The sequence below is a fragment of the Colobus angolensis genome, unplaced genomic scaffold, assembly GCF_000951035.1.
Source record: "Colobus angolensis palliatus isolate OR3802 unplaced genomic scaffold, Cang.pa_1.0 Scaffold72, whole genome shotgun sequence".
NCBI classification, from domain to species: Eukaryota; Metazoa; Chordata; class Mammalia; order Primates; family Cercopithecidae; genus Colobus; species Colobus angolensis.
This window is the reverse complement of record NW_012120932.1, coordinates 1,077,027-1,092,856: the sequence shown is the minus strand read 5'-3', so window position 1 is coordinate 1,092,856 and position 15,830 is coordinate 1,077,027.

The window sequence follows — 15,830 nt, the reverse complement described above, 5'->3', positions numbered from 1 at the left end:
AATGGGAGATGTGGCAGATGATGAGATAGCTCTTAATGTTTCTAAGTGGCACATGTTACAGGTTATTTATTACTCACGTTTTATTTCACAAAGCAATTCTGATAACAAAGTCTCAATTCTGTGATCTAAAATATATACTTCTTCTGTGGCAAGATGTATAAAGGGAGACTGGACATTTTTGAACAACAATATGATCTACCAAAAAGAAGTTTAGATCTTAATTTTCCCTCACTTTTCTAGAGTTATTGCCCAAGAATCTTCAAATGTAGGACATTGTAATCATTAAGTTTACACTTCACTCAACTTTTCTCCATTTTGATGAAAACAAATGAGAGGATCAAGGTGATGTTGATCTATTATGCAGAAAAATATATTGTTTATATTTTTGTTTGATTTGATAACTGCTTTAAATGATTGGTTTAGAGCTTACAAAAATAGCACAATTCTTTGCTGGACAAAAGGCAAAAATAATTTAAGGCAAAAGTACCCATCTAGGTATAAAACAAAGTAATCACTTAGGTAGCTAACATTCTTTTAAAATAGAAATGCATTGCTGATATTTCTTTTCATTATTGAAAGAAACTTTTAATTTGAGATAATTGTACATTTTGAGATAACTGTACATTCATATGGAGTTGTTAGAAATAACACAGAGAAATGTTGTGTACCATTTACTCAGTTTTCTCTAATGATAACATTTTACAGAACTATGGAACTATGTTACAACCAGATATTGATACAATGCGCTACTCTTACTCAGATTTTCTGAGGTCACTTTTATTCGTTTGTATATGTATGTATTACATCTATGAAATTGCATCACATGTAGATTTATGTATTCATCACCCAGTCAACATAGAGAATAATTCCATAACCACAGGATCTATTGTGTTGCACTTTTATTACCATACCTATCTCCCTGCCCACCCTCCCAAGTCCTAATCCATGGCAAAACTAATCCATTTTCTATTCTATAATTTTGTCATTTCAATGATTCTATGTAAATGAATTTATATACAATGTTTAATCTTTGGGGATTGATGCATTTTTACTCAGTACTTTTCTCTTGAGATTAACCAAAGTTCTTCTATGTATTAATCGTTGGTCATTTTTGGTTGCTGAAAAGTACATAATGGTATAAATATGTCATAGGTTATATCACTCATTTAAGGACAACTAGGTTATTTTCAGGTTTTTGTTATTACAAATTCTGTCATTTTATTATTTGTATTTTATTTGTTTATTCCAATTGTTATTCCTTTATTCCTCATTTCTTTTCTGTGGATTGTGTGAATATTTTTTAGAATTTTATCTTCAATGATTTCTAGTGTTTTTCAGTATACTTTAATTAGTAGTCACTAGTCACAAAATACCTTGTGACTTACCATAATCTACTAGTATCAAGTGAAGTTTGGAAATTTGATTTCATTTAAGCTCACTCTACCCTACCCTACTTTAAATATTACTGCCTTGAATATCAGATAGCATTATCATTTTTGACTCAATCATCAAATATAATGTATAAAATTCATGAGGATAAAGATAGTCTATTGTATGTTCCCATCTTTTTGCTCTTATCATTGTTCTTCATTTTGATGTTCCACTATTCTTTTTTAAAATCATTTTATTTGTGTTTGATAAAATTTATTTAACCACTCTTTAATGGTAGAGATGCTAGAGGCAAATTATCTTAGTTTCCTCAATCTGAAAATATTTTTCTTTCCCCTCATTCATAAAACATAGTTTTACCAGATAAAACATTTTATATTTAAGATCAAATATATTTATTCACAGATATATTTATCTTGCCAGACATATCTGATATGGTTAGGTTTTGTGTCCCAACCCAAATCTCATTTTGAATCATAATCATAATCCCCATAATCTCCATGTGTCAAGGGAGAGAGCAGGTGGAAGTAATTGAACCATGGGGGTGGTTTCCCCCATGCTATTCTCATGATAGTGAGTTCTCGCGAGAGCTGATGGTTTTGAAAGGGACTCTTTCCCCTTCACTAGGCACTTCCCCTTCCTGCCACCTTGTGAGGAAGGTGCCTTGCTTCCCCATTCACCTTCCACCATTATTGTAAGTTTCCTGAGGCCTCCCCAGCCATGCTGAACTGTGAGTCAATTAAACTTCTTTCCTTTATAAATCACACAGTCTCAGGCAGTTCTTCACAGCAGTATGAAAATGGACTAATACAATATCTTTATCTTGACAGATATGTACATAAATAGATATTTTCTTTCAGCACTTGAAAAGTGATGTGCCACTTTCTTCTGCTTCCTGTGATTTCAGATTAGAAATCTGCTGTAATTCAAATTGGCATTCCCCTGTTGGCAATGTGTCATTTATCTCTTGCTACTTTTAAGTTGTTTTGCTTTGTCTTTAGTTTTGAGAAGATTGATTATTATGTATATTGACATAGATTTCTTTGGGTTTACCTTATTTGGGATTATTTAGCTTCTTGAATAGTTTTCGTTTGTCTCACCAGTTTCAGGAAGAATTCAGCTATTATTTATTTGGATACTCTATTTACCCTACTGTTTTTCTCTTCTTATTTCAGGACTCTGATAGAATGAATACTGGACATATATCTCTCTCCAATACACACATAAGTGTGGATGTGTATTTTATAGATAAATGGATGTTTTCTTTCAGCACTTGAAAGATGTTCCACTTTCTTCTGTATCCTGTGATTTCAGATTAAAAATCAGTGGTAATTCAAACTGGCATTCCCATATAGGCAATGTGTGATTTATCTCTTGCTACTGTAAAGTTGTTACCAAACTTAAAAGTAGCACAGGTTCCTGACTGAGTCAGTTATATTAATTTGTCCTCAATGCCACTGAGTCTATCCCCTGTTTTCTCCAGTCTACTATTGGGTTCATCCATCAAGTTTTTATTTTGGTCATCATATTTTTCAGTGTTATAATTCCATTTGGTTTATCCTTAAAATATTTATTTGCCAAGATTTCTAATTCTTTATTTGTTTCAAATGAATGTAAAATTGTTTCTTGAAGCATTTTTATGATGACTGCTTTAAAATACTTGTCAGTATATACTGACATATAAAATATTTTTGTGTTGGCATCAGTTGATTGCCTTTGCTCATTCAGTTTGTGCTTTGTCTGGTTCTTGAAGTCATGAGCTGTTTTTAGTAGAATTTTTATAAATAATTATTCTCTCTGGAAAATATTTGTTTTTGATATCATGGTTTTATACAGATCTTTGGGCTTATAGTACAGGCACTTGGATGTATAGGAAATAATCCAAGTGGAAGCAAGTGGTGCTTTTGCACCCATCACCTCATCACCCCTACAACTCTGAACCCCAGTGAGCTCTGCATGCAAAATCAGTTTCAGATGTCGAACTTTTTGTGGGAATTTCTGAGAAAGGACTGGTTTCTGCTCTTGTTAGTATAGTGGAGAAACATATAAAATTTTACCAATTATAGAATCTGTTGAAACTGAAAATGGTGGAGGAAGAAAATAAAAAGAAATTAAAGAGATTTCTGATTGAAGTAATTGTAGAATAGTTTGTTTCAGGCTAAATTCTCACTGACAATGACTATGGAAGGTGGAGAATTTGAAAAAAGAAAGAATTCAAGACACTGGAGAGTTTCAAAAACATGAAAGAGATATCAAAGATGGCATATTTTAAAAGATAAAGGAAATGCAAAGAATTGACTCCTACATTTGGTTCTGATGTCACTAGATATGTGCTGATTCAAATAATCAAATAATCAAATAATTGCCAACGAAGAGAAAACAAAGAACAACCCAATGCAATAAATAAAGTGACGGAAATTAAAGTGATGGAAATCAAAGTGATAACATCGCCTGTTGCTGTGACTTGAGTCCAACTGACAGCAACCACAATGGCAACTTGTGCAGGCAGGTGACGTGACCCTTCTTCGTTGTTTGTTCTCACAGCATAGTCTTAAGAAATCACAGACTTACTCTTCATACAAAAGATAACAGTAGGCTCTGATATCAGAAACTGATCTGATGCTTCCACCTAAATGTCAGTGTCATTCATTATAAGCTGACCATTTTGTTCCCCATTTGGACATAAACCATCTTGCAGAATACTAAGATTGGATATGGATATTCTGAAACTTTGATAAACAGAGAAAAAGCAAAGCTATTTCACAAAGTCTCCTCTCTTGGCTAAAATGAGTGATTTTGAATTCTGCAACAAATACAGTTTATCTTCGTTCAAGGCTTCCTTCCTTATAGGGTAGATTCGTTGAGATACTGAATGATAGAATTGCCCCTAATTAATGTCAGCATTCAATTTAGACCAAATCCCTGCTTCCTTAGACACTCCCACAAATTACCTAACCAAAGTGCAAATATTATAGAAGTTTTACTCTAATAACTTTTACTGAGAAGCACATCTTCCCCAGGCTATATATTGTCCCTCACGGCAACAAGTAATACTTGTTGACTTCAAAGTGTGTTCCTGATGAATTTTTGCTGAAAGTGCTATTTTCTTGATAGTTTATTGACTAATTTTATTATATTCACTTTTGGTGAGATTTTCGGTTAATTTTTTTCTATGTTTGGCATTCTGGGTAGGAAAAATGACCTATAAAGTTAATGTTGCCTATAAAGTGTGAACAGTAGGAGGAGAATTTTTTGTGTTGGTAAGCCCTACTTGTTTACATGACTCAACTGCCTACATGGAAAATTTTCTTAAAATTGTCCTTGAGTTAACGATATTTAAACCTAAAACCTTTTAAAATTCACTTGTAGTTGTGCTTCAAAAGTTCTGGTGGTTTTCATGTTACTTTTCATCCAATGATTAAAAAACTCATATTCAGGTGATTTGGTAATTTTAGAATATGACAACAGAAAGCTTATTCTATGCAAGTCACAGGCTGGACATTTTGTCTTCCAACATAGAGAGAATCAAGGGGCATTACAAGTTTTACATCCATGGACACTGAAATCATCCTTAGTCATTCAGGAAAAACCTAATCAAATTAAAATGGAAGCAGTCCTATTTTAAAGTATTTGATGAACAATCTTTGCAGGGATGCTGTGAAAGATAGCCAGACAACTTAGAGACAAGTTAGTTCTTAGATCGTGAGATAAAGTGGTACTGCAAGAACAGACAAGCACTCTATCATAGGAATTCTAAAGGACAGTGGGTATGGTTAATTAGTTCCATAGTTAGTTCCATTGTCATAAACTACATAATATCACCCTCTTGAAAATACTCATTCTAGCTCATAATAAATGGCAAAATCTCATTGAGACTAATTAGATTGAACAAAATGAACTCAAGTAGGAGGTCAGTTTAAGGGATAATTTTTCTTAAAAACAACATACACAACAAAGTTTCATATTTGCAATTCAATTTACGTGGGAGAATGAAACTTCAAAATATGAAGGCTTAGCAAAATACACTTCAATAAGAGTCAATGAAAACAATGATAAATGAAGTTATAAATGCATGAATCTGTTTGGGAAGGCCAAAATAGTGTGCTTGGTGTCAAACTTAGAAGTACATTTAAGATGAATGTCACTCCCTAGAGTTCCATTCACCAAAAATGCTTTTTTAATTCAAAAATGATGTTAAGTGTGATTGGTTTAATTTTTAATTACATTAAATTTAAATATAAAATGCAAAAGAACATTAAATTCACATTCAATTTGTCTTGATGCCTTCTTTCAAATTCTCATTTTTCTTTCAATATAAACTTTAGTCAGATGCAATAAAAATAATTTGTTGTTAAATACAAAGACTATACACTGAAAGAATGTCTTTAATTTTGTCATATGTATTTAATCTTATGTGTTTGTGTGAATATATATGTATGCTTACAAAGAAAAAAGAGACTCTAAATGTAGGTTCTGATATTACTTTATATATTTTAAAAAAATATATTTGGAGTATTTTGTGAGATTTAAAAGAACAGTGTTAAATAAGAAAAAATATAGTCAGGGAGAAATTTTGTAATTAAAAACTCTTCCAGTTGAAATACGTTAATAAAGTGAGTATATCAAAATATTTTAAAGCAATTGCCACGTAAATATGAAAAGAAAAAAACATGTAATAACACTGTTTAGGCAACTTCAAATATTAAAACTGTTTTTTCCTGAGACCAGTCATTCTTTTTACAAAGTATGCCCTAACTAATGCATTATTTCATAATGTTGCTTTATGTTTACAAGACATAAATGCCTTTATCCTATATGTAGATGGGCAAATGAATATGTAAAGTTAGTGTTTGGTGAGTTTTTTATGTTATTAATTTGTAACTGGTAATTATTCCTATAAATTTCTTACAGTATGTTTCCTTAGTCAATTATTTAATGTCAATTTCTTGTAGAATATGTAGTTGATGCCTCCAGGGTATCACCATTTTTATAAAGAAAATAATATTTTTTTTGTGGTAAGTATTATCTTTTCCCAAGTTCTAATTTCTAAGATTCATGAAATGAAAAGCACAGAGCAATCACAATAGACAACAATCTGTAGGAAATACACTCAAGAAGCAATTTGTTTCTATATGTCAATAATGTGTATAATACTAAAGTAATATGTAGTATTTAATCCTTATATTATTTTTACAAAACTAACTCATTAGAAGTATTAATGTGAATATTGGATTTTATACATATTGAAGTAATAACAGATATTGAATATGTAATCTCTTTTATTACTAGAGGAGAAGAATCTTGAGATATTATTAACAGTATACTACATAGAAAATATGCAATATATCATAAGATTTTGCTTGAATTATATTTAAACATTTCAAAAAGTGCATAAATAAGGACAAAAATGGTTTATCGTGAATTTCATATATATTTCATCTACATTAGTGGAAAGCATGCAGGCTAATAAGACTTCAAGGTTTGTCTTCCTCTCTAACAATCCTATTTCAAACATCACATAGCTATATTCACTATGTCTGATCTTATCATATGTTTTCTACTTCCCTTTTGTTTGTTTCTACTAAATTATTTATATATTTGCACTTAAATAATGTTACTTTCCTTCAGGGAGAAAATTAGATTGCTCCTCAAATATCATTGCTTTAAATCTGTGTTTATAAGTTCATAGGCACTTTGTAAAATTAATCACTTATCCATTAAAATCAATTGTTTTGAAATAACAAATAACATAATAAATATTTTTGTATTATATCAAGTACATATCATACATTTATTAAAACAAAAGCTAGAGAGAGGCAATTTAACTATGTGAACCTATAATTTAAATAATTGAAATTTTTGTTGATATACTAATGGAAATAATTGTCTGTTACTTAAGTAGCATTAAAATGGCAAAATGCCATATGTCATTTTGAAAGTCATACACTGGATAGATTAGCAACACAGTTTGAAACATTATCCCCTACAGGGGAATCTATTCACTCAATAAATTATAACAAGTGACAACTCCATCAAGTTGCCATTGCACAGCACAGTAAGCTAAGAAAAACCCCAAAACCTATCAGTTTGTTACGTTATTCTCTCATGTTAAGACTTTGGACACTATCATTCAGACTCAATTTTTTTTATATTGAGACTTTAAAAGTTTTATTTATTTTTGTTGGCATATAATGGATGTACATTCATTGGGGAAACATACAGTTTGTTACATTTACATAATTAAATTAGGGTAATTGAGTTGCCCATAACTTGAAATATTTTTCTTTATGTTAGGAATATTCAAATTATTCTCTTCTAGCTTTTGGAAATGTACAATAGATTAATGTTAACGATAGTCACCCTACTCATATTATTGAACACCAGGCCTTCTTTATTCTATGTAAGTGTATATTTGTTTTTTGTTTGTTTGTTTGTTTGTTTGAGACAGAGTTTCGCTCTTACTGCCCAGGCTGGAGTGCAACGGCGCAGTCTTGGCTCACGGCACCCTCCGCCTCCCGGTTCAAGCGATTCTCCTGCCTCAGCCTACCGAGTAGCTGGGATTGCATGCATGTGCCATCATACCCGGCTAATTTTGTATTTTTAGTAGAGATGGAGTTTCTGCATGTTGGTCAGACTGGTCTCGAACTTCCGACCTCAGGTGATCCTCCTGCCTCAGCCTCCCAAAGTGCTCTAAGTGTATATTTGTACACATTAATCCACTTTTTTTTATTCCCCACTCCTCTCTGCCCTTACTGGCCTCTGGGAACCAATCTACTTTCAACCAATCTACTTTCTATGTTCATGAGATCTACCTTTTTAGCTCCCACATATGAGTGATGAAATGATATTTTTCCTGTGCTTGGCTTACTTCACTTAATATAATGACCGCCAGTTCCATCCATGTTGCTGTTAATGACAGAATTTCATTATTTTTTCCTTATGGCAGAATAGTGCTTCGTTGTGCATATATACCACATTTTCTTCATCCATTTATGCATGGATGGGCACTTATGTTGATTCCATGTTTTGGCTATTGTGCATAGTGCTTCAATACATATGGGAGTGCAGATATCTCTTTGATAATATTGACTTCCTTTCTTTTGGATTTATACTTAATAGTGGAATTGCTGAGAAATATGGTAATTCTATGTTTAGTTTTTTGAGGAATCTTCATAGTTTCCCACAATGGTTGTACTAATTTACATTCCCACCTAAAGTATATAAAGAGTTCCCCTTTCTCCACATCCTCATCAGCATTTGTTATTTTTCATCTTTTTGATGATAGTCATTCTAACTGGGTGGAGATGATAGTTCATTGTGGTTTTGATTTGCATTTCCCTAATGATTATTGATGCTGAGCATTTTTCATATACCTGTTTGCCATTTGCATTGTCTTCTTTTGAGAAATGTCTATTCAGACCTTTTGTCAATTTTTTAATTGGATTATTTGGGTTTTTGTTATTTAATTGTTTGATAATCTTATATATTGTTATAATCCTTTATCAGATGGATAATTTGCACATTTTCTTTTCAATTCTGTGGGTTATTTCTTTACTCTGTTGATTGTTCCCTTTGCTATGCAGAAGCTTTTTGCTTGGTGTAATTCTGTTTTTCCATTTTTGGTGGTGTTGTCTGTCCTTTTCAGATCTTACACAGAAATTCTTTGCCCAGACCTAATGTCCTGGGATGTTCTTTCAATATGTCCTTCTAGTAGTTTCATAGCTTCGGTCTTGGATTAAAATCTTTAATCTATTTCAATTTGGCTTTTGTAAATGGTGAGAGATACAGATCTACTTTCATTCTTCTATATATAGTTATACAGTCTTCCCAGTACCAGTTATGGAAGAAACTACTCTTTCCCTATTGTACATTTTTGGTGTCTTTGTTTAAAATAAGTTCACTGTAAATGTACAGATTTATATTTGGGTTCTCTATTTGGTTCCATTGGTCTATGTGTCAATGTTTTTTGTCATTTCCATGCTAATTTGGTTACTATAGTTTCATATGTGAAGTGTGCTGCCTCTAGCTTTGTTCTTTTTGCTCAGGAAAGCTTTTATCTGGGGTATTTTGCAGTTCCATAAAAATTTTAGGATTTTTCTTTTTTTGAGATGAGTCTTGCTCTGTCACCCAGGCTGGAGTGCAGTGGCACGATATCAGCTCACTGCAACCTCCACCTCCCAGGTTCAAGCGATTCTCCTGCCTCAACCTCCCAAGTAGCTGGGACTACAGGTGCGTGCCACCACGCTGGGTTAATTTTTGCATTTTTAATAGAGACGGGGTTTCCCTATGTCAGCCAGGCTGGTCTCAAACTCCTGACCTCACGATTTGCATGCCTCAGCCTCCCAACATAGGGGATATTTTTCTTTATTTCTATGAAGAATGTTATTGGTATTTTGATAAGGAGTGCATTGAATCCATAAAATGCTTTAGGTAGTATTGTCATGTTAGCAATATTAATTCTTCTAATGCATGATCATGGAATATTTTTCCATTTATTGTCTCTTTTTCAATTCCTTTCATCAGTTTTTTATAGTTTTCCTTGTGTAGATAGATATTCCACATCTTTGACTAAATCAATTCCTGGGTATTTTATATTCTATGTAGCTATTGTAAATGAGATTACTTTCTTGATTTTGTTTTCAGTATGTTTACTGTTGGCATATAAAAATGTTACTGGTTTTGTATGTTGATTTTTGTATCCTGAAGCTTTACTGAATTCATTTATCAGTTCTAACAGTTTTTTTTGTGGAGTCTTTAGGTTTCTCCACATATAAGATCATGTCATCTGTATACAAGGCTAATTTGACTTCTTCCTTTCCAGTTGAATGCCCTACTTTTCTTCCTCTTACTTAACAGCTTTGGCCAGGACTTCCAGTACTATATTGAATAAAAGGCTCAAATTTAAAAGTGCTAATTCTAGTTGACAGATCAAATCACATAGAAAATTTCATGAAATTGTGATGCCCTTTCTCCTTCTTCATTGTTTCTGATAAAAATGCTGTATGATGGGCTCTAGGCAAGGATTTTTTTTTTTAAATTTACCATTACTAGTAAAATGCATAGCCAGAGTTGAGCACAATTGACTTAAAATCAGCTATATAATTACTTTAAACATATTTTAGTTGATATGAGTATAATTATAAATTATTATTCTTAGAACCCACCACATATTACTAATTATGACCTGTTATGAAATCAGTATAGCACTATGGTTTTGGTAGAAGGCAAGAGGGTTCAACTTCGTGTAACAAATAAGTCAGTGTGAATTTCAAAGATAGTTGAGAATTTTTGATGTTTAAAAAGTATAATTCTTTTTAAGGGCACAAATGTCCATTTTATCAATGAAATACTCTATAGAGTGCTATATGAAAAAATATTATCTTTAAATAAGACCAATATAGAAACACATGTTCTATTGTTTGATATTGGATTAATTACTTAATTTTTCTGAATCTTGATTTCTTTCTCTATAGATTATAAAAATCTCTTAGTCATTTTAAAAATTAATTAATTTATGGTAACAAATAAATCATTTAGTAGTTACATAACGAATGCCAATCTACCCTAGAGTATTTTCATTATTTGTGTGTGCTTTAGAAAAGTAATTATACAACTAAAAGTCAGACAGATTAATTCTTGAATAAAATATGTATCAATCTTTTGTGAAATCTACCTTGGAATTCTACACTAATTAACTAATTAATCCAAACTAATTAAACCAATAAAATATGGATTGAAATTTCAAAAGAGTTTTATAAATGGACTGACTCATAAATATTACATCCCAGCCCAAGTCTATCCGTGATAACATTAAAAATATTTTAATTAGCTGTCAGATATTCATAAATATATCAGTAATGTAAGATAAATCGTATTTCCCATTGTTCAGTACTATTTGATGATAAGCAATATTTCTTTTTCCTTATTAAATGCAATTCAGTTTTTTTGACATTGACCACAAAATAGTATCTCCAATATATGCATATTCACATTATTTTTTTCTGTGCTTTTTATTTGCAGACCCAGAGTTTCTGCCCATGTCCAATACATTCAAGTTTCTTCTGCAAATCAGTAGTCATAAGTGCTGACTAAAAATTTTGATAAAGGGAGATGGGCATATTAATTTCCTAGATATCTAGAATGGCTAGATTATAAAACCCAAAAGGTTATCGATTCTACAAATTGCCTGTCTGGCTTTGTTCAGATGCTCTGCCTACTCCTTTCAACTTTGGATAGGATTCAGGGATGTGGGACATATGGTCACCTAGGAAACAGGGGACTTTTGGAGTAACTCCCTCAACACAGGAATGTGCTGACATATAGCTTTTGTGATATAAATACCAAAATGCCTTGTTCATTCTAACCTCTTGCTCTTGCTGGCTACACTCTGTATGGTTTATATCTACAAGAACTGCCTTAGCAATTACTGAATATCGTAATTTCTCTTATTTTTATGTTTTTCTTTTGTGGTATTACATATAGAGTTCACTCAATAGGGAATGGCTTTTCATTCTATTTGCTCCTAGTTGGCTGCTGTTAATTCCTGAAATTCAGCTCTATTCTTTCTCTTCTGGGAAACCACCCCTACCATCTGCCTGCTGCCTGTGTAGAAAACCTGGCCTGTGTATTCTCACAGTACATCACTCTTACTCTATTTGAAGCACTCCTTTCAGTCTATAGATATTCTTTACTTCCAGGTAAAAATTTGGCTTATGGCAGTATCATTCTGTATTTCATAAGCTCATTTATGAAGATTAAACATGTTAATATGCATAAAATATATATGTTAATTTAAATATCTTATTTAACATATAATTATGACTCTTTTGAATACATTAAGACTAAAACTGCTGCTTTTTGGCAAAATATTTAAATGTGGCCATATATTTTTTAAGATAGCAATCCAAGATCAATATTATCAAAGTAAAATTATAAAATCTAATTATCTTGAAAGGACAAAATAATTAAAAAATAATAAAAATCATAAATCACCAAATAAATATTATATATATATCATTTAAGACACATCAATCAGTAGATACAAAAAGTAACAGCAGAACTGAACAAAAGGAATTCTTCACCTAGTAATAGACAGTCTAAAAAGATAAAATTTATGAGAAATTATGAAAACAAATCTTATAAAGATAAAATTGTTGAGAGATTTCGTGACTATAACTTTCGTGGCCTAGAAAGTAGTGATTTAATGGAAAGAAAAGTAAATTATATGCATGGTTTATTTAATAAAGTCTGAGAATCAAGACTAAGTTCAATCAAAATAAAGATTTATTACTCAAGCAAAATTAAATTTGATGTGAATGAGGAATATTTATCAGAATAGTAATACTGATGCTAATTTATCTCTTGCTAGAGAGTACCCTAATCATTAGGAAATTCTATACTTATAATTTATACAGAGGAAAAATATTTTGACTTCATGGTAAACCCTACCTGAAACAAATTTTAGGTAAACTGAAAATTGAAAACTTTCTTACTTGCTTTATAAAATTATTGTTCTGTGACATTGTTTGTTTGTTACAGGCAGAACATACTAATGAATGCTAATTATATAAACAAGTATACCAACTAGTATTAAACATTTTATGAGTGAAGCAAACATTCAAAAATTTGAAAACATTTAGGTTAATTATATCTTTTCTATGGATACATTTAACTGTAAGAAAATGGAGCACATGCAACTAAAAATCATTTCTTGAGATATATTGCTGCAATTTTTTCACTTTAAACTGTTTTGGATATATTTAGGCTCAACTGTCCTCAAATATATTCCAGAATAATCAAATTTCCTGATAGTGTTATTTCCGACAAACATTTACTGTGCTACACCCTGAAAGTGAAAATGAAAATGCATGACTATCACATAAGACATGGTGAATTAGTTTATTTTTCCCTCAGCATGAATTTTCAAAAATGAATCATATTTTTTCTCTGTAATATATCTATTGACAAATATTTATTTAGCTGAGAAATAAATTTTTATGGTGGAGAACCAATGTTATTATCACAGTGGCAACATGCAGTTCAAACAGAACTCCAACCTTCTCTTGTTCATGATTTATATTCCAAAGATAACCGAAATTGTCCAAAGTATATTGTAAATCAGACTGATTTTGTACTTCTTTTCCAAGCATTTCTGACTTTATCTTCTGTCTCTTGCATGTTTTTGTTTGTTTTTGCTTGAATAGCTTGCTCACGTGGTCAAGGCAGGAGAAACATTCAGATATATGGAAATATAGATAGGTGACAGTACATTCAGGGTTCTTTATTAGTTTTATAAGCAGTTGCTCTTCCCTGAAATTAAACCTTTTTACCTAGATTATATCCTTTTTATGCAGAAAATGCCTACCTCATCCAGTCTGTGGTCAGCACAGTCTCCCTACTATTTCTTTCCCACAAATATTCAACTCAGTCTTGTGTCAAAGCAATGTTGGAAAAAAAAAGGAGGAAAGAAAGAGGGAGAAAGGAATAGGAAAAAAAGAAAACAAACAGAAACAAATAATAAAATTATAAACCAAACTTAAATCATATCAATGATTATATTAAATATATATCTTTTAAACCTATAAATTGAAAGACTTAGAATAGATAATAAAATGACATTGTGCCCAAGCACTCACACTTTTTTGAGTGCAGGCTGTGTAAACTATGAGTAGATAAGCCTTTTGTAAGATGTAAATTAAAAGTGTGCATAATGAAATGTACTTATAGAAAATTAGATTGTCAGTTGTGACTTGATTGAACTGTATTTTAATGAGAATTTATTATCAAAATGATCTCAAGGATTCTATATAAGTCATGAGATGGCAAAAATATTCTTTTAAGCTCTTAATATGGTAATAAAAATGTATCGAGTGCTTATTATACCCAGAGTAATAGAATAACATTAGGCTAGTTATATAGAGGGTACAATAGAAGTTTATTTTTGTGAACAATACACAGTCTATAGCACATTGAAGTTTATGTTAAGCTTTATGGTTCACTTAATAGAATTAGTATAAATGTATTCTTTTAAAATCAATATAAAAGTTTATTGAACATAAACCATTTGGTCAGAAATACAACCACATTAATCTTTGAGGAAAACACTGTGCTTTCCATGGCAATTCACATAATGACCTACTTTCCAGGAAGGTTTTATTTTTTATTTTTTGGTGAAAAGTGATGCTGCCTGTATGGAAATGTGCCTGGCAGAAATGTTTTTCCCTCAGGTAACTTGATCCAAACACTGCTGTAAATATTTCACAATTATTAGTGAAATCATGAAATGAGAAAACTCAAAACACAAATAGAGATTTTGCCTGAAAACATTGCATTATTTGCTAGTGGATTCAAGCTGGCACTAGTACCAGGACAGCAGGCAATACCCAAAATAGCAACAAGAGGCTCTTAGGCATCAGTTTTCTCCCAAATACTAAACAACTCTCTCTGTGTGTGTTTGTGTGTGTGATACTGTCAGGAGACATGAGGTAAAATATTTCTATGGGAACTGAAAATACTTGTGTGAATCCTTAAAAAGTTATATATCAGCTTCATATAATGGAATCAGATGAAGACAATTTTAATTTGGTGAAGTATTTAAGGAAGACACTTAAGGAATTTTTTTCAATGTATTTAAGGGGACTTACTCTTTTTCTTCATTTTTACCTATCTGTAGGCGAATAAATCTAACAAAAATAGATTATTGAAAGTTAGAAGTTAGAATGAGACCATGGCTCCCCTTCATTTAGCTTAGGATTCTGGAAAGGTCAGAAATTACAAGAGTAGAGATTTCAAGTCTTTTAAATGTACTTACGAAATATTTATTTCTTGTCACCTTCCACTATTCCACCTTCAACCCCTCATCCTCTCAACACTACATGCCAGTTTCCACAAAGTCATTGTGGATTGTTATTTCCTGAATTGTGGGGAATATAAATGCAATAGTAAAATATTTTAATGGTTGTCAGTAACTTAAATGTGATCTCCTTGTTTCCTACTTGTCCGTGATGATGCTGGGCGTGGAGTCAGTTGTAAAGAGTAAATGCAATGAGTAAAATTGGTCCCTTTTAGATCACTTCTGTATAAAGAAACAAAAAACGGTATCATTCAGGGCCTTGCATGTTGTGATCCATATATACAAGTGTATAGATTTAACAGTTTAAGGAAGTGGACTCCTTCATTTTTGGCTTCCTACACACTTAATCTCTCTCCAAGAGTGCAGAATAGTTTTCCTGGAAAACAAGGGGTTTTATTGCAGTTCCAGTATGACCTAGATGTGTCTAGGAAAAAAATAAAGATTTAGAAAACCACTTATACTATTAATAGAACTGAAAATCTTCCTCAAGAATTAATTCAGTACTCAGGAGTCCAAATTCAGGACTAGTTTAACCTCCAAATAATACATAGGGTTCCCTTGGATAATTAAATTCAAACATCTAAAGCAG